Genomic DNA, 20,913 nt, shown 5'->3' with positions numbered 1-20,913 from the left:
TTAAGCTGCACAGGTATATTTGTAGCAATAGCCAACAAAACACTGATCAATAAATCACAAATCAAATAAATCATTGACTAATAATCAAAACACAATACAATAAATCACATAATACTATTTTAAAAATATTATAAATATTTAAGCATTATTATTATTATTATTATGTTAAAATATTAATTAATTTAATATTTAATAATTTATTAATATATAAAATATGATATTTATACATTTCATATAATATATAAACATATATATATATATATTTTTTAAACAATAAAAAAAATGAAGTAAATAATAACAAATAAATAATAAGGTATAGATAAAATAACCAGATCATTATTTAGTGTGCTTCTCTGAAAGCCTCCCTGGTTAACAGTGCAGATATAAGCCAACTGTGATCTCTGTCGTGACATCTTACAAATTAAGCACAATTTAAAGTTCAAGCTCTCCCAGATGTCACTCACTTTCCCTTCACATGTCTCTATTTACCAAAAACAAACCGAGGGCTAGAGAGGGTGACAGAAGCTATTCTTCCACTGAAAACAGGTGTTTCACCTCCAATTGCCGTGAACAACCTCACTGCAGCACACTCTGACATTTGTGTGTGTGTGTGTGTGTGAGTGTTTGTGTGTGTGTAAACTATGTCCAATGTAGCTGTTATCATGCCATTGAGGCCCTGCAGAGAAGGATACGTGCCCCCACCCAACACACAAACTTTACTTTACCTCACTTTTACCTCCATCACCATTTACTAAAGGATCTTAACATAATAAAGGGAACCTGGAGAACTAATCCTCAGAAATCTGCTTTCCTCTCGCCTGTTCCTTCAGGCAATACAGCACGAGAAAACACTTCATTTGAATTCTTAAACTGTACAAACTGTGAATGAGCTCCTTTTAACTGCAAATGTCATTACATCTCCATTTCCAGGGGAGAGCAGTGGGGGAAAAGAGGCTCTCTCACATTCATGACAAACCCTTTTAAATAGGGCACAATGGGGCAAGGGGGCTGTTGACCCCCCCCCCCCCCCCCCCCAAAGGCAGGGGCCATAATATGAAATGCATTTACCTGGCACTTATGTTTCGAATGGAGGTCTTTGCTCTTATTCCACAAAACAAATATACACACACTTGAGAGGCGGTGACCTTTTAGAACACAATGGTACCACTGTTCCTTAAAGGATTTAAAGGGATAGTTCACCTTAATATGAAAATTCCGTCATAATTTGCTCACAATTATGTGTATTTCTGAAAATGTATGACTGACTTTCTTCTGTGGAACATAAAAAAGATATATCGTTTTTGTTTTTCTTCCAAATGACTTCTACAAAATATCTTAATATGTGTTTCACAGAAGAACTACAGTAAGTCCTTCAGGTTTGGAATGACACGAGAGTGATTAAATGATCACAGAGTTTTCATTTTGGAATGAACTATCTCTTTAAGGTACGAATTGTGTCATGTTTGAAAATAAACAAAATTAGTGGAAACTCTCTGAAATGTACATGGCATTTTGTTTCACTGCTGAAAGTCTTTATTCTTAAGAAATGGCCCATTCAAGACTGGCATATTGTCAGAATGACTCGTGAGGTGTCTGTCTGGATTCACAAACAGCAGTGAGAAGCATTGAACATGACATAAGAGGAATCTTGACAATTCTGAAAAGCCGCAAAACACAAGCACAACATCTTGCGGGAAACCAGCCAAACCAAACATGGCATATGGCAGCCATTAAAGTGATCCGGCATCAGAGCCGACTTCAGCCATTAAAAAAGCCACACACAGTATTTCTGCTTGATCATGTCACTTTAGCAGATCTAATTGGCTGCGTTCTGTCCATGTTTCACAGCAACAGTAAACCACACTACCCAGCCGGTCTCTTTCATCTCAGCAGAATTACATTAGCGCAGCTGTGTTCGACAGAGGCCGCAACACATCATGACAGCTACAACACTCGGAATGATTAGAAAAGCAATAAATCCCAGCTTTCACGAGCCGTGCATTAGCACATTATGATATTTAAAATCACAGCCTCACCACTGTCAGTGGTCAGAAAGCATTTGAATATAAAGGTGAGGATTCTGAAAAGGATGAAATGTGAAATTTGAGGCTCAGATTTTCCGATATTTTCTGAGCTACGTTGTGAATTAGCAGGTGCTAGCAGGCAGCCAGTAGCAGAGACGACTAGCGCTGCATTGATATTCCCGGAGTGTGCGTCCATTCACGACTTCACTCTGTTCACCCGGGTAGCGTTCGGATCAAAGGAAACTTTCCTCGAAGCACATCTGATCAAACTCAGCCATTTCTCACTCAAATACACAGCCACATTTGAATTCCCACAGTGCATTCTGCTCAAAGATGTTATTTACAGTGCTACAAGAAGCAGTCCACTGTTACATGTGGATTGAAGTAAACCAACATAATTGTATGACTTAAAAACAAGGATTGTTTGTACTTTGACTCGTTTTTAGATCTAAATTGCCATATAGCCAGTCATTAAGTATCCACAGCATAATGCCACCTTGGTTATACCTCTTTTTCCTGTTCACAGAGCCATCTACATTGACTTGTGATGAAACTACTGACGTGGGGTGGGGGGGCACAAGCATTCTGAATAGTGCAAACACGCACACACACACACGCACATTTGACTACCACTGTGTCTGGCAAAAAAAAGGAGAAAAAAATGGCAAAGATTAACTTATTGAGGTCTCCATTGCCATAGCAACACAGAATAGTTTTGATGCGTCTCCCTTCACAGTCAATGAGGTTTGAACGTATCACGGAGCAGATAGCTTTTCTGTGGCTCGCTACCAAGGGGGCTATTTAATGCAGATACTGCTGTGCGTCTGAGCACAGATGGCTGAATACTCGAGCATGGCCACTTTGAAGAGAACTCCCGTCCACATTTTCAGGGGGCCGCTTTGCAACATTGATCTGAAAGGGGGAACGGTTGTTAATAATGAATAAATCAACAATGGGGAGAATAGCCCAGGCAGAAGCAGTTAAAATGGAATAGCGTATGACTCTGGAGTGATGCAGCGGATTAAAACATGATCGTTGTCATCGCTCGCCGTACGATTAGGCCGTCGTGATATGACACACCAGAATCAAGTAAATATGGGTTTGGGAGAGATTCTAATCAAGCGGACATCATCTTAATTGAGCTGTCAGTCAAACTGAATACTGCTGTTCTGCTTTCGTCTTGGCATATTTCTGTATTACTCATGGATGCATGCTTGTACTGGACAGCGTAACTGCTTCGTTTAGTCACTCTGGCGTGGAGGAACATGCTGCTGGTTTGGACCATTCAAAAACCTAGCTGTCACAAAATCATAGTTGAATTTTTTATTTCCTCTTTTTGCAGTTTATTTTTTTATATTTTATGAGGAGAGAGAAATACAAGAAAAATCTCCCTCACATTTTTGAGTAAACAACGTGCTCATTAACATGCCAATTTTCTCAGCAGGAATATGAAAAGTTGTGCAAAATATACTCCATTTGCAAAAACACTTCCGTCCTCACAAAAATTTAATTACGCAGTAGGACACGAGCCATTCAGTGCCCACCGGCAACACCAAGATGAAACAGACAGACTCTAAGCATATATACTAAACACCTGCCCTTGCTGAAAATCCCCACACCTGTGAATGTTGCTGTGTGAACATCCATGTTTGACACGTTTTCCGCAGTTGTTCATACAGGCACCTGAAGATATCGTTGACCCTGTGGCAGTGCCGCCACCCCTTTCCTGTCACCCAGGTCTATCCCCCTGATGCTGAAGGACATGGCAGACAGGTGAGTGTAAACAATTCATCACTACTGTGACACCTCCACATCTGCCAGGCACAACAGGGCCAGGGAAGCTGTCAGTCACCTTCGCCAGCCTAACTCCCCTCAGCCTCACTGGAGCAGGACCACTATTACAAGCAGATGTTTCCTTTTATGAAAGCCGCATGCAAGACTTTCAGACACCTTGGAGACCTGAGAGATAATACCAAATATCATGATTGCATAGATTTACACAAAACATCCACAAAAATAAAGTAAGAACTACAATGTATAAAATGTTTTGTTTGAATATACTGTTTCTTAGATAGCAGATAAATTTTTCTTGATTTAGGGTGGTGTCATTTGTGTGTGTGTCTGTGGAAATGAAAAAAAAGAATATATATATATTATATATATATATATATATATATATATATATATATATATATATATATATATATATATATATATATATATATATATATATATATATATATATATGTATATATATATATATATGTATATATGTGTGTGTGTGTATATATATTCTTGTATTTATTTTATTAATGTTGCATAAATTGTATATTTTTGGCTGAACTATACCAGTTCCATTTATTATTTAATACTTTAGAATAATTTATAGACAATAATATAAATGATTCTAAAGTATTAAATAATAAATGGAACTCATCAAGTAACATTCAGTTTGTCTAGAACTTCAGTGGATCAGTGGGCGGTTGTATCTCTGAAAGACATCCACCTCTGCTTGATATGAAAAGCTCTCAATTACAAGTGTCACTTAGTGATGGCCACCATTGTCTAAATAAACATACAGGCCTGGAGGGAAAAGCACCTACAGTGCTGGAACCGTGGCAGGGTGGTATTTTCATACGAATGAGGCTGACTACCAGGTGATGAGTGTCAGACCCTCAAGTGGCCCATTGTCACACAGAACAAGGACAATATGAAGCCGAGTTGTTTCGTGCCCTCTCCAGCAGGGGCTGGGATCATGTGTGACCACAGCCATCCATCACCCAAGCTTTAACAATACCGCAGGACTGTGTCTCCCCATGTACATGTACTGACCCCAAACCCCTTAAATACACACTGATATAAAATAAGCAAACTAATACAATTACAGGACATCACAGATATAGATCATCCAGCTGAAACATTTGCCAACTTAATTAATCGGCATATTTTAATGTGGCTTTTTATCAGTTTTGATGTAAATCAACCCCACATGGTGGCACAACTCAAACAAGATCACCTACTTAAGTGCCATACATCAGATTAACAAAACCATCAGCATCAAGGTCTTACAGGTTGAGAAACAGGCGCAAGAGCAAATACTCACAGGGGACTCAATAACAATGCTGGGGTCCTGGTGGGTCACAAAGCCCATCGAGGCCTTTTGTTTCTAGAGGGGGGCTTGCATGACAATCGAAGACTGACAGGCAGCGCAGGGGGTCAGAGGAACCTGGGACAGGGCCGTATTGTTCCTCTCCCTGTGCACAAGGTGCACCTCCTTCATACCGACAGGAAACAGAGACCCGACTAAGAATAATCTTGGCAGGCCAGAGGGTTTTCAAACCAAATTACAACTGAAAAAAGACCTTCATTTAACAGTAGAGCTTACCTGTTGTGGTTGGGGTGGAGAGTGGAGGAAGGACAGAATGAGGCAGGGAGTAAGGGAGAAAGAAACAAAAAGATAGAGAAAGCCACCGTGTGAATTAACCCGCCATTTTCCTACTCTTTAAAAGGTAATAATTATGGAAGCAGCTGGAAACTTTTGGGGCTAGAATTAAGAGCTAAAAGCATAGCTCCCATTTGATTTCTGATTGTTCTGCAGTGAACGGCCATTGGCTGGCCAGCGGAGTGGTTTTAGTGGTTGCAAGGGGACTGCTCTTCTGTTGTTGTTGTTTTTTTTTCATGGCTCAATTTTTTTTCTTTTTTTTATCTAACACATACAAATTGAAGCAAAAGGAAAGACATGTAAATGTTGTGACATATGGAGAGAACTGCGAGTAAACAGAGGTAGGTGAAAATTGGGCAGGGTGGGGTAAAATCCCCTCAGGTAACAGGGGCAAAGATACCCCTCCCCTTTTTTGATAGATTCGCCCCCTTTTCAACAAGCTCGACAAAATAGCAATTGCGCATACAAAAAAGTAGCCCACGCAGTTGGCATTGATGGTGACTGTCTGATTATTAACATAAAAGCCAGAGATAACAAGGTAACAACCGTGACCAGAAAACACAAAAGAGCCTCTAATACCTGGATGTTTACAGTTATTTACATCTACAGAGAGTCCTTTCCTTCTGCTTTACTCTGGACAATAGATGAAATGGCCTTTTAACATGTCAAGAGCAGCGGTGAGGATTTCCACTACTAAACTGCTAAGGGCTTGACCTGAGTCCAGGTTTTCTTTAGACTGCTGGGAGGTTGGATGGCACACTTGGTTAAGACATGGGAAGCCAGACCAAATTAACCTACAAGTCGGGCCATCGGCCAAAGACTGCAGCTGCAGATGTACAGGTGTCTCAGTCAGGGTTGTGCATCATTCAGAATTAAATTCAGAATGCCTTGAATTTGATAGCAAATTGGACATAGAATTGCCATTTTAACTAGAAAAGCTTCCACGTATCAAAGTTTAGGCTGTTCAGACAGAGACAGCAATGATAATTTTGCAGAATCCTATATAAGATTTGTTTCACAGCAAACTTAAACTTGACTGAACAATCTAAATTATGCGTTAACCAAGAAAGACAAAAGCATGCATTCTAATACGAATGCAATAAAGAGTACTTACATTAATATAATTAATGGATCAGATTCAATAACATGGTATTTTGGGGCAGACAATATCTGCCAGTCATTTTGCAACTGCCAGACCTTTGGGAAAATTTCTTTCATATGAATAATTTGTTTAAGCCAGAGACTTTCCATATTGAAATACTTTCCATTGTACTCACAGTTTGACAAATCCACTTTCAAAAGCTGTGCTTGCCTCATTTCATAAGTTAGCCACAATGCTAATCTCAAACTTGTGGAACTGGGCAAAAGCAGAGCCAAGTAAGGGGATTGGCTTGGCATTAAGACCCTGATTATTCCAACATTTATGCTATTTTATGCTCCACAAATGCTATTTGATCCAAAGCAACGGTTTCTTCTAAATCTCTCCAAAACTGAGATATAATGTGGATAGTGTAGTGGATAGTAGTTCAGACTTCTCTACCATTCCTAAAGTAAATTTTGGTCTTCTTGTGTGAAGCCGTGGGTGAAAAAGTTTGGGTGTAGTATTTGATGAAACTTTTGAAATTTGAGAGGCAAATAAATTTAGTTGTGAAATCCTGCTTTTTTCAGCTAAGACTATTATCAAAAGTAAAGACATTTATTTCTTTGAAAATTTTTGAAAAAGTAATACATGTATTCATTTCTTCAAGGCTAGATTACTGCAATTATCTCTACATTGGGATTAGTCATGGAGCAATGTCGCGATTACAATTAGTACAAATTGCGGCAGCTAGACTTTTGACGGGTGCAAAAAATCTGAATAATATCACGCCAATTTTACGTTCTTTACACTGGTTGCCAGTGCATTATAGAGTGGAGTTTAAATTTTTTTTCTTTTTGTTTATAAATCTTTAAATGGCCTGGCTCCACCTTACTTGTCTGCTCTATTGACTTAGCATCATCCATCTAGATCACTCAGTATGAGTGATTCTGATCATCAAATCAGAGACTCCTGTCTATCCCAAAGTCAAAATTGAAGTGTAGGGGGGACCGTGCCTTCTCTTTAGTTGCCCCTAAATTATGGAATGACTTACCCATTTCAATTAGAGTAGCCTCATCGTTACTTGTTTTTAAATCCAAGTTAAAAACATTTTTGTTTGATAAGGCATTCAACACATGCTGATGCACCATTCCATTGTATTTTATTATCAAATTGGTGAAGCTTTTATTTTACTTATTTTATTTTATTTTATGATATTTTATTCAAATCTATATTTGCACTGTGGTTTTATTGTTGTTAGTTTAGGATTTTTTATTAATACTGTAAAGCACATTGGACAATGTAAATTGTATTTAATTGTGCTATATAAATAAATTGCCATTGCCATAGTGTAAATGCCTTCATTGCGCTACCAAGATCACTATTCCTAAATTAAAAACAGAATCCTGTCTTTTAAATCCCCATCTGCTGAGGGTAGCATATATTAAAGGGGTAATAACAGACCCATCTGTTAATGATTTTCCACAAAATAATTTTTTTCACAAAGTAAACTTTTTTACTGTTTAGATTTATAATGGGTGAAGCCCGATTTGTTAAATGCTTTAGTTTCTCAGGCATGAAATGAGAAATGTTTATTTTTTATAGTTTTGGCTACCTTTTAATTCCACAAAATATATTCCGAAGATTTGGTGTGGATACATTAGCCGAATAATGAAAAAGGCCTGTGGCAGTACTGTCATAGGTTAAAATCCAGGTCAATCAGATATTGCATCAGGAGTTGTCTCTCACTTTCTATGGCTCCCAAATATACTTACATTTTCATCTCACTACAAATGTAAAGTTTTGGATGGAATACTCATTATTATTTTAATCTAACAGCTTAGTTTAGTTCAGTGTGCATTTTTTTTTTTTTCATTTAGCAAGTGCTTTTATCCAAAGCTAACGATCTCTACATGTAAATGCCAGACATAACCAGAATGTTCCATAAAGTTTTCCAACTGTTGTGGTCAAAAAAATGATTATAATGATGATTATTATCTTTCTTAGCACAGCGGTTGGTTGATACATGAGTAGGTGGCCCTTCACTCTGATTATGAATGTTTTGGACCCTGTTTACACCTGTAGTTAACTTAGCACTGACCACTTGAGATTGGACCACTCAAGATGGATATTAATACTAGATGGAAATTGGCCTAAACCACTAGTTTGTTTTTCCAAACCTATTATTCAACATTTGAAAGCAAGCTTTGGGGAGTTTTACCACCACATAGTGCTTGTAATCTAAACAACTGAACCACATATGCACACACAGTCCATTTTGAAAAGGTTTGACCATTTCATATGTTAAACTATCGTGTGGCCTTGTATGTGATTAGGACAATTGCCATTACAATCAAGCTTGATTTCATTAACATAAGAACTGAGCCGACATTCTCATTTCATATGTGCATTTGATTTTTTTTTTTAATTGGACTGTACTTGTCTCTGTCTCTTTCCAGAATAACCCTCAAAAAAGATGCCTAGATTAAGTATGTCATTTATTGGGTATAGCCACAGCTAAACGTTAAACAGAATGACTCATGGGAAAGCATAAAAATAAGTCTGCTATTCTAGAGAGGGATGCCACATCTGCAGGTCATCGGAAGAAAGAAGCACCGGTGAGCTCTGAGATAAAAGATAAAGATGACAGAGCTCTTTAGTGCCCTGTTAAAAAGTAAAGAGAACAAGATGCCACTCATCCTCACCAGGCCAGATTCATTTGCTTAATGGCACACAGCTTGAGTAGGGCCAGCTCCCCTAATAATGATCTAACAGTGCAACAAGGCGAGAACTAAGATATGGAAATATTGAAATTCATATAGGCAGGCTGAAAGCATCTCAGCATTGATCTAGTCTCAGCATGGGTAAAAAGCAGCGCTCCTTTAATCAGGGCAGGCCAGGAGCCTTTGGCTACACAGAGGTCCCTCTCAAGATAAGCCTGTCCTACAGCACAGCTAGCTGAGATGAGGGGGAGAGAGAGAGTGAAGCCTGGGGGCCTGAGCAGAGAGAAGAACCAGGACTGAATCTCAAATCAACTCATTATTCCCTACCTGCTGCACCTTTGTCGTGCATGGAGAGTGCATCTGAATTCAAGCACCACTGCAGGATCAGGGTTACTGTTTTTTTTTTTTTCTAACCAGGGACCCAATTTGATGTTCTTTGTGTTCTGTGTCAGTGGTGTGACACTAATATTCTTTTTGTCTTACCTATTCATTAATTAATCTTGTATTTTCGTAATGGCTAAAATATACAACTTATGCGAGGATCGTTTTTACATTTTCTTAAATAAAAGTAATTTAGATATTTTTTGTTAGACAAATTCCAAATGTCAGGGTGATACAACTATCCTTCTATCATAATATAGGGGGGAAAGCCTCATTAAAGGAGTTCTGGTTATAAAATGTCATGTGGTGCAACTCCCCAATGAGGGAAGAAATTTTAATGTATATTATTAATTGATGATAAAATTTGCAATTTACACTATACATTTTGCTAATTTTTTACATAATAGTTTTAAATAATAAATGTTGATTTTAAAATTAAGCTGTTTTTAAGTATTCGGTAGATAGATTTTTTTCTTGCAGCGAAAAACTCGAAACCATATAAAAACCTAAATGAATACAATTGGCCTACATTTTTATTTGAACTTGACACACGTTAAACAATATTTCCTCCATTTTAAAAGATTTTTATGTGGCATTGACCTCTGTGCCCTCGCAAATCTCTGTTAGTTTGCACTAGGCCTAATTGTTCTATCTGTTCCCCATATGACCCTTCCTATTTCTTTTTTTCCCTCTGCATATGTGCAAATTAAGTTTTCACCCTGGCAGTCGCACTTTTAATTAAATCAAAACAAAAGGTGCTAAGGCTGTTGATCGTCAAGACAGGAGGAAAGAGTTACAGAATGCAATGAATATCAATGTGTGATGAATGACTGGTTTCCCCCAGCTGTCATCCAAATGAACGTGAATATTCAACTCTTTCCCCTCCACTTAGCTTCCATTTAGCTCTGATGATATTTCATTAGCTTGTCCCATGGTGCTGCGAAACGATAAGTGATCCGCAGAAAGCTGTTTCGCCTTCATGTTTATTCTAAAACAATACTTACTGCATTCTGCCATGCATTTCCTTTTCTTTCTCATTTTTGGCGTACATCCCCACAACCAGCACGGATCAAAGTGTGTGTAATTTTGGTGAGTGTTTTAATTTGTATTGAACCCGATTAGCCGAACAGGCCTGCCACTCTGTGCCTACAACTTTGAATTGTAATATGTGTGGTGTTCTGGTATCCAGAGTTTCACTACGCATGGAAAAAGTAGTTTCATCAGATATCATATTGTGAGATGGTATTAGTTCATTTCATCTTTTGCACCAGTGTTTGCACACAAAAATAAACAAGTGACTCTTATGAACCAATTCTTTTTTTTTTTTTCTTTTTTTTTTCGTCAGTGCAAAAGATTTGAACTGGTGAGTTAGCGGTTTAGAATCAGTGGCATGTATCTATATCTATATCTATATATTTTGTCTAGATCTATGAGTTATATAGACATCTATCTTTCGCAGATGCGATGTCTGCTTGAAAGAGCAGCAAACCGTCTTCTTTCCCTTTTTCCTTCACCTGCTCTTAGACTATCCGCTCCACCACACCAATGTCAACACATCCTCTTCATGTCAAGACAGATTGGTGTGTTAGCCCGATGCTAGGCCTTGCATTTCAATCATTGCTTTCCCATTCCTGCACCACGTATTGATTTTGATGAAAACAACTTGCTAATCCAAATAAACAACATGTCAGTGAGCCATTCAAGCTAACAGAAATATTAGCACAGCATGATCCCTTGGCTGGGCAAGCCCAGGGTCTACCAGAGCTCCTGACCTGGCAGGGGGTTGCAGTGGAGGGAGGGGGCAGTTGTGTGTGAGTGTGTTTGAGGGGGATGCTTTTGCATGAACATCAAACCAGCAGTCGCGGTACATTCCACTTCATTTATGCACTATGATTCAATGACTGTCAAATTTGCACATACATTTCTTGGAAATATTTTTTCAAGCTGTGAATTCAATTCACAGTCGCCTGAAATAAAGGGATAGTTCACCCAAAAAAAGAAAATTCATCATTATACTCACTCTCTCAATGTTATTCCAGACTTTCTTTCCTCTGTGGAAAAGAATAGATAATCTGAGGAATGTCTAATTGGTTTTTGCCATTACAGTAAGAGTCAATAAGGTAAAATTTTTTTTAAAAAGACAAAGAAAAAGCCCTGGACTATTCTCTTTTACTGTATGGGCACAAAATATTTATTTGTTTTCCACATTATAACTAAACACATACAGGTTTAAAACAACATGAAGGTAAGTAAACGATGAAATAATTTTAATTTTTTAAATAAACTCATCCTCTACTACAATCCCACACTGAAATAAAGCTGAGCCAAAACTAGCCTGATTTGGCCACTCATTGCCATCTTAAGACAACATTTATAAACTGTGATAGACCTACATAATCCTCACTGCTAGATTCATTTTAATTATTATAGAATTATAGAATAAATTTTAAGTCTAGACATTCAAGGCCTCCCAGAAGCCCTAAGCTGCCCTAGTGACCCCTGGGCTGGTTCCACTCACAGCTGCGGGGGAGCGTGTCAGCTTGGGGGCCATCTCGATCACCCCAGCATGCCATGGGGCAGGCAAGGCTCTGCACAGCATGGCCAAGAGAGCGTCCGTGCCGGTTTTAAGGTCATGCTAATTGCCACACTCTTCCGTCATGCCGTCACTTAGCGGCAGAGGCTGCATTCAGAGCATGGTGCAGGTGTTGGGTGCCCTTTAAACCTTTAATTAAATATTACTGTAAAAGGTTAATGCAGAGAGCCAGGTATTACATCCTGTAATGAACGTGCAACCGTAAAAATCTATTTGAGTCTGTTAACATGTGAAGGATTGACCTGATGGATATTTTATCAAACAAAACGGCGAGTCAGAATATTTCTGATATTGTGTGATATTCAACTGCAATATTTAAAACAACGGTTTTAATCTAAAACACAAAACCATGTTTGAATAAACTATCGACTGCACACTTAGTTCAAACATTCCCAGCTCAAACGTGTCAACTGGAGCATTTGTGTGATTAAGACTAAATATTTTTGTCACTATATAAAGAACAATTGTCACCTTTTGACAATCTAATCAGGATTTTGAGTGACCCTTGATAATGAGACCCATCTGCCGGTGGCTTATAATGATGCAAGCAAGGAAAAAAAAAAAGTATACAAATGCAATGCAACTTCTTTCATTTTAAGCTGAAAAGAGACTTTACCAATTAAGTACATATTTAAAATGTGACAGAAAGCAATGTCACACAATTATGATTTACCAAACCTTCAAAAGGACCATCAATTGCAGACTAAGCAAAGAGAGGAGAGACAAAAATGTAGTATGTGAGTGAGGAATGATTTGGAAATGTGGCCAACAATTCTTACATTTTTAGATTCCATCCAGCCACAAATCAACTCGATGGTGCGTACTGTGGAAATATTTGGATATATTAGCAAAATATGTCTCTGCCCAAATTCTAAGCTGTGATATGAGACTTTATAAATATTTACAGAGGAAATTTTAGTCAATGAAGTCAAATGTTGTTTTTGAGTTTTAGAATATGAAACATTCTTCAAAATATTTTAATTTGTTGGTGGCATGAAGGTAAGTAAATAATTACAGAATTTTCATTTTTTTTTGGATGAATTAAACAGCAGCTTTTCAAATTCACAATTTTAGGATAAAGATAGAAATTATGTTAATTAAGTTATTAAACCACTAAATTAAATTCATAAGCCATATTATTATGCTCAGAATTTATTAAACTCTTTTTTTCTCTCTCTTTGGAAAGGCATAATCATAAGTATCTTAGCACAGGGTATTCAAGCATCTGGAAGCGTCAGCCATTTTCATATGGTATTTTCATATTATATTTCAGCAAGGCAGAATAATCTAACTTAACATAAGAACGGTCCTTCTCTCTGGTGCACTGCATTGCCCCCTGCTGTGGTTTTGTTGTTTCTAGTTTTGTTAAATAATTAATTCTTCCTCACAATTCCTTCCATAATCTATAGCTCACCATAACCAGGAGTAACTGTGCCAGAGTCTTATCCGTGACAATAAAAAATATAGACGCTGTGTGAGCAGTATAAAGTGTTGAATAGTACAGAGTATACAAATGTTAGCGCCTTCATCTTAATTTTTGAGTTCTCTTTTGTGGCTTTTGGTTTTTCGAGGGTTCTTTTGTAGCCCAGTAGATCAGGGCATGAGGAACCCAGTAATTGAATTCTCTTGCCATCCTTCTCCCAGCCCAACCTCCGGACCACAGCTTCTCTCGGTCTCTTGTTTTCTTTTCAAGCCTGTATTTGCCTTCTCCCTCATTCTCTTTCTCTATCTCTCTCTGGGCTGAGGCTGGACTGAGCTGCCTCCCCGTGGTGAGGGTTGAATCCAGGGGCCACCTGCAGCAGCCGCCGCTAGCGCAGCCAGACGCCGTCGGCCCCGTTTGAAATCTGTGCAGCAGCCACCCCAGCCACATTTACGCCCACGCACCAGCCGCAGAAACCACCAGCTAATGTGGGATATCAAACAAGAGTCGCCTTCTCTTTCTCGCCCGCTTTTTTGTCTCACTCTCTCTCTCTTCAGCCTTCATTCTCTGTTTCTCCTTCTCTTTTTCCGGGGGTTTGAATTTGGAGTATGTTTAAGCCGCCACACCAGCCGAGCTCAGGCCCTTTCAGAGGCACAGCTTGGGCTCCTCGTCTGGCCCATGGCCTCTGTGGCCGCCTCTATATTACACTGGCTTTTGTTAGCGACGGCCCAGCCAAACAGGACCAGCCATAGGCTGCCATTTTCACCACCACCTGAGAAGAGATGAGAAACCGGGGAAACACACACTCGCGCACACAATGAAATGAGCCGCATTTTTCAAGTGAGCTCGTCAGGGAAACCAAAGCGAAGATGAAAAGAGTAAGGAGGGACGAAGAATAAAACAGAAAAGACTACTATACACATCTTACCAAATGCTAACAATGGTATACAAAATTAAAAAGAAATGAAAAGGCATTCTACCTACTGCAACATGTTACCCATGTGTGACCGTATGAGGCTCCCCACCCAACACCCCCCGCACTATATATGTTAACAGTAAGTGACTGAATTGAAAAGCTAGGAAATATAGTTTGGTCACGTCTGACAACGTTTACATTTTTCAGAGCGAGGACGCTACATTCATGCCGGGATTCTAGCAGGCACCCCAGGAAGACTGCGATAATTAAATGAATTGACTAAAAGGATGCAATGAATTTCCCCGCACAGCATCAGGTTAAAGTCGATAAAATTGAAGTCCAATCTAAAGAGTTTCAAATCAATTTACTTGAACAGTAGAACGCACATCAACTGACACTGTGCTTCATTTCGGTTTGCAATGTATATGTACTACGCATGGTTATCCAACCATTAGACGCAGTACATTCTCTATGAAGGCCGCCTTCTTAAATTAACACAAAAAGCAACAATAACAGCACAGCGTTTAGTTTAAGATGCTATTCATTTGACAACCGACAACAGAATAAAAACACTATCAGGGTCCTCGACAATACACAGACGTGTGGGTATGCTCCTCGGCCTATTACACATAAACAAAAACATCAACACGCTAAAAAATAAACAATGAACAAGTGCTATGTGTACAAACACCAACTTACAAAGACACTTACACACCAGAGCAAACGCACACACACCTGAGGAACATGTGGTGCTAAACTTAAGCTAATTATGTGACAGACAATTGCACTCAGGGGAGACATTCCTCGGAATCACTATCAACAACTGGATCAACATGGCAGAGAAGAGAAGGTGTTTATTAGCCAGTTGTTCGTACTTTGCTTCGCACTAAAGTGTTAAAATGGATCATTTCGGAGAGGTGTCACGAGGAATGTTTGATATTAGATTCAAGAAGGGTTTAAGTGGAATAATAATTATATTAAAGGTACAGTTTACCCAAAAATAAAAATGTTGTTATTCCAAATCTTTATGGCTTTATTTTATTTTATTTCATTTCATTTCAGGGGAATACGAAGATACTTTAACGAATTTTGGTAACAAAATAGTTTTGGTTACTATTGTAAGCTTTCATTGTATGGTTAAAAAACACTTTTATCATTTATCAAAATATCTTCTTTCATGTTCCACAGTAGAAAAAAAAATACAGGTTTGGAACTATGAGTAAATGAAGACCGAATTATCATTTTTGGGTGAAAAACGTCTCAGATTACGAATGTAACCATGGTTCCCTGAGAGGGAACGAGACACTGCGTCCTCTGAGGGGACACTATGGGGAACACCTCGTCGTGACCCGTGTCTGAAGCATACTTTGAAAAACGCCAACGTGTTGGCCGGCGACAGCCTCTGACGTCACTACCAGCGCGACTATAAATACGCGCCCGTAGGACCCGTCACTATCTTCTTCGTGAAGCTTGCGTCCGAAGCATGGCAGGGAGCTAGAGGACGCAGTGTCTCGTTCCCTCTCAGGGAACCATGGTTACATTCGTAACCTGAGACGTTCCCTTTCAAGGGAACTTCGAACTGCGTCCTCTGAGGGGACACTATGGGGAACAGTTTACCCACGCCGCCATGCTGAGGGGAGTGCAGACCAGAATCATGGCAAACACTAAGTACCAATTCTACCACTTTTCTCTTCACCGGGAGTCGCCCCTGGGACGGTCTGACGGCTGCCTTATGACATTATCCCTTACGGCCAAAGGCCTAAGCTACATACCCAACTTATCCTGTAGGGCCCTGGCCCGGGGTAGAGCTAAAGGCTTGGAATCACAGAGATTCCTTTAAAGGGATACGGCGAAGAGCCTTGCACTTTCCTCTACCAAGTCTTTGCCTGTCACACAGGGGCTACTGCTAGCTTTCGCAAAACTTGCCGAAAGGGCTGTCCACACAGCACTCTAGTAGCGGCGCCCTGTTCTAGATAGGCATCCGAGGATACCTAGGTGGAGTGGTGCCCAAGATGAACGGGGCTTAAACCAACTCAAGAAAGGGCACGAAGCAGTAGCGCGAAGCCCTTACCATCTCGGGTTTTTAGAAAGAACGCAGAGACTAGCGTACAAACTTACCACAATGTGGATTTCAGAAAGTGCGCAAAGACTCCACGTGCACACTTACCATAACATGGACTTACAAATACTGTTCTAAGGAGGGGCTCTCGTGGAACTCTGTCAGAGCAGCTCGCAGAAGAGTGGCCCGGGAGCAGAGCAATTGGAGGCCTCAGCCCCTGCCTCAGCAGGATGCCTGCTCTCACAGAGCGTCTCAAACAGTATGTGGTACTGGAGCGCTCTGAAGAACCGGGAATCAGTCTCCCAAGAGAGGAAGACTCCGAGCTCCGAGCAGCATGCTCATAGGTGACCCTTTCAGAAAAGGGGAGCGCTGCTGAACTACCCGAGAATTGCCCACACAGCCCCCCCAAGTTGAGGGGGCTTGGGGTGTACAATAAGTACACACCGGTTGGATGAAGCCCAAGGAACACCGGGGCGAATCATCCCAAGAAAGGGAACGAAGCAGAGCGCGTAACCCTTACCATACAGGATTTTAGAAAGTGCACAGAGTCTTGCGTGCACACTTACCACTTTACGTGGATTTCAGAAAGTGCGCAGAGTCTTGCGTGCACACTTAACACTTTACGTGGATTTCAGACAGTGTGCAAAGCGTTAACGTGCACACTGACCACCATGTGGATTTGGCAAGCGTGTGTACTAAAAGGTTACCTGACAACCACAGTATGTGGGAGCTCACATTCAGAGAGGCCTGTGAAGCCTGCTACCTGATAACCACAATATGTGGGAGTTCACCTACAGAGAGGCCTAGAGAGGCCTACTATCTGTTACCAGATGAAAACTGAAACTGAAAGCAATATGGAACTCGACTCCAGGGAGGCCTGGTGAGGCCTACTACCTGACAACCACAAATCGCGGGAGCTCGTTTTTTAGGAAACGCACAGTATGTGGGAGCTAAATCTCCAGGGAGGCCTGGTGAGGCCTACTACCTGGCAACCACAGTATGTGGGAGCTCATCTTCAGAGAGACCTGATGAAGCCTACTATCTGAAAACCACAATGTGCTATTTAGTGGAACGCACAATATGTGGGAGCTAAATCTCCAGGGAGGCCTGGTGAGGCCTACTACCTGGCAACCACAGTATGTGGGAGCTCGTCTTCAGAGAGACCTGATGAAGCCTACTATCTGAAAACCACAATGTGCTATTCCGTAGAAACACATAGTATGTGGGAGCTAAATCTCCAGGGAGGCCTGGTGAGGCCTACTACCTGGCAACCACAGTATGTGGGAGCTCGTCTTCAGAGAGACCTGGTGAAGCCTACTATCTGAAAAAACCACAATATGCTACCCCATGGAAACGCATAGTATGTGGGAGCTAAATCTCCAGGGAGGCCTGGTGAGGCCTACTACCTGGCGACCACCGAACGTGGGAGCTCACCTTCAGAGAGACCTGGTGAAGTCTACTATCTGAAAAAACCACAATATGCTATTTAGTGGAGACGCACAGTGTGTGGGAGCTAAATCTCCAGGGAGGCCTGGTGAGGCCTACTACCTGGCAACCACAGTATGTGGGAGCTCACCATCAGGGAGGCCTGATGAAGCCTACCACCTGATAACCACAATATGTGGGAGTCCACCCAGCCCTTCATGTCTGAGGGAAGCGATGCTTGAGGTGTATAACAAATACACACTGGTTGAATGAAGCCCATGGAACCCAGGGCTAATCATCATAAGAAAGGGAACGAAGCGAAGCGCGTAACCCCTACCGTAAAGGTTTTTGCATCGCAGAGGCGCTGGATCGCACGGGAGCGGTGAGCTCCAACCCTCTTTTCTAGGCGAGGGGAGCATCACCTGAGGCAGTAAATACAGAGCTTCTTGCCGTAACCACCACCTCCCCGGATGCGCCAAGCGGCCAGGCGGCCCCTCAGGGTGACCTGGCCGGACATCTATGGAATTCCCTGCAGTGCTGTGCCAATTCTTTGGCCACCTAGCTACTGTAAAGGAAACTCACAGAGATTGTTAGTAGACATATAACCACCAGCAACATAATGTCCATAAACAGGTAGAGCAGGGTTACGTACTCACCCACCCTCCTGTACTGGAGTCCCGCTTGCGGGGCGCCCCCTGCTGGTCCGGACCGTCAATAAGGTGGTTGCTATGAACATAGACCCAACCAAAAACATCATCGGTCCAGGTAGGAGACTGTTATGTGAGAGACTGTCCACCTAACCTCGATCAGGTGGAAAGCTGGTGGCTACAGGGGAATTAGGCAGGGGAGGACAATAAACAGAGGTTAAAACAGAGGTTAAAACATCCGGAGCTACTAGGTCTTCCTACCGCTCTGACCCGGGCGAGGACGCAGCCTCGTCTGAATCACGTCCCTCAGACCCTGCTTACCACACCGTGACCCGCGGTTCCTCTTGCCCCTGCCCGTAGGCGGGGGAGGAGCGCAAGCCGCAACACTAGCCTTCTGCGCCCATCTAAGATCCTCAGATCGAGATGGGCCAGGACCCCTGTGTTGTTCGGGCTCGGACCTGGACTCCTTTCTTTCGACGGTATCTAGGTCCTTCAGCAGGCCAGACTGATAAGCCTGAAGCACTGCCATCGTGTGCAACGAAGCCACCGCCTGACCTGCTGCTGCGTATGTTTTGCCATTTAAGCGGGATCTAAAAAAGGGGGAATTGAGAGAGGACGTTTCCCCCACAGAGAGATAGCTAGCCAGCATCTCCCTACAGGGGGCATCCTCTCATAGCCGCTTTCGTGCATGCCCCCGATATCAGCATAACTTGTATGCTGAAACCGACGGATGTGAGAGAAAAATGGCCTCTTCCATTCCCTTTCGACTTCTGCAGCTAACAGCTCCCCATACGCAGGGCAGGAGGATTGAGAAAGGCTCAGCCTCAGCTTCTTCTCCACTCTCAGACATCTCCTGCTCTTCCTGGGAAAAAACCCAGCAGAGCACTAACTTCAGTACAAGAAAGGGTTAATGACAACGCATCTTCCTCCCGAAGTTCACTCTCGTTTGCCACCGGAGAGTGTGAAAGGAAAAAAGTCCCTCTCTACACTCCTCAGCGAGATCCACCTGTAATCCCCCCGAGCTCATCCTCCTCCGTGCCTCGGCAACGGTGGGTCCTGAGCCGCGGGATCCAGATGGCTGTCCCTCTTTCCTCGAAAAGAGAGGCAAACGAGAGAGGAGCTTTTTCACCGAAAAACGCTCGCAGTGCACGCAGATTGCCCCCTCGAGGACATCACGCGCGTGCTCTCCGCCCAAACAAGAGACGCAAAGAGTGTGTGTGCCGTATAACACTGACACGGATGTACACACTGTTTAAACGCTTGCTAGTGGATGCCATGACAACAATAATAGATCGCTCTTACCGTTTTGGTCGTTTCTCAGATGCATGCTTCAAACAAAACAGTCAATGAAGACGAAGAAGATAGTGACGGGGCCTACGGGCGCGTATTTATAGTCGCGCTGGTAGTGACGTCAGAGGCTGTCGCCGGCCAACACGTTGGCGTTTTTCAAAGTATGCTTCAGACACGGGTCACGACGAGGTGTTCCCCATAGTGTCCCCTCAGAGGACGCAGTTCGAAGTTCCCTTGAAAGGGAACTCTTTCAACTCTTGCAAATCTAGAAATAGATAATAAATACATTTTGTATCTGCAAACAGTTCGATTACAGTGTTTTTGGATATGTATAACTATTAACAATATTTGGATTTGTGACCTTTTTTAATAAGTTTACATTATAAATATGTTTATGATTTATCTCCTGTCTGATTGTAAGAGTATATTTTTCTACAAAAGGTGCAGTTAATATTGCCTTTTTCAATCTGTTACCCAGTGTATTTTCAGGTTGTAGATTGAACAATCATGCTTAACATGTAATTTTGTAAATGTTGTAATTGGGGGAAAAAGGAAGGTAGACATTAAACGAGGGGTATCTGATGCATGAAAGTAGAATATAATTCTGTCAAAGCGGGAAAAGTAAACATACACTGACATCATGAAACATTATCACCAGAGATTTAAGGAGGCATCCAGATATCAAATGCCTGTCAAATCTGTTAAGATCTGCAAACGTCTGATAAAAGCACACACTTCTGTTGCTAAAAAAGTCTATCAAAAACAATAAATGTTCATTCTGCTGCTATCTCCCAGATAGATCCTAGATAGATGCAGATCCATTGTGCTACACAGGAGGAGTTTGGAACGCTCTGTGGTTATGGCTCTAATGGCTAGTCGTTAGTAATGCTCAATGATTATCATTAGGAAAACTCG

General features: G+C 41.3%; 1 long non-coding RNA gene across 2 annotated transcripts in view; it reads right to left on the bottom strand.

Annotated features, from left to right (window-relative positions):
* Positions 1–20,913, bottom strand: part of LOC132095303 (uncharacterized) — a 47,604-nt gene that overhangs the window by 7,073 nt on the left and 19,618 nt on the right. The gene's annotated exons all lie outside the window — the stretch shown is intronic.

This window comes from Carassius carassius, chromosome 19, assembly GCF_963082965.1.
Source record: "Carassius carassius chromosome 19, fCarCar2.1, whole genome shotgun sequence".
Taxonomy (NCBI): domain Eukaryota; kingdom Metazoa; phylum Chordata; class Actinopteri; order Cypriniformes; family Cyprinidae; genus Carassius; species Carassius carassius.
This window is presented reverse-complemented; position numbering and strand designations above follow the sequence as displayed.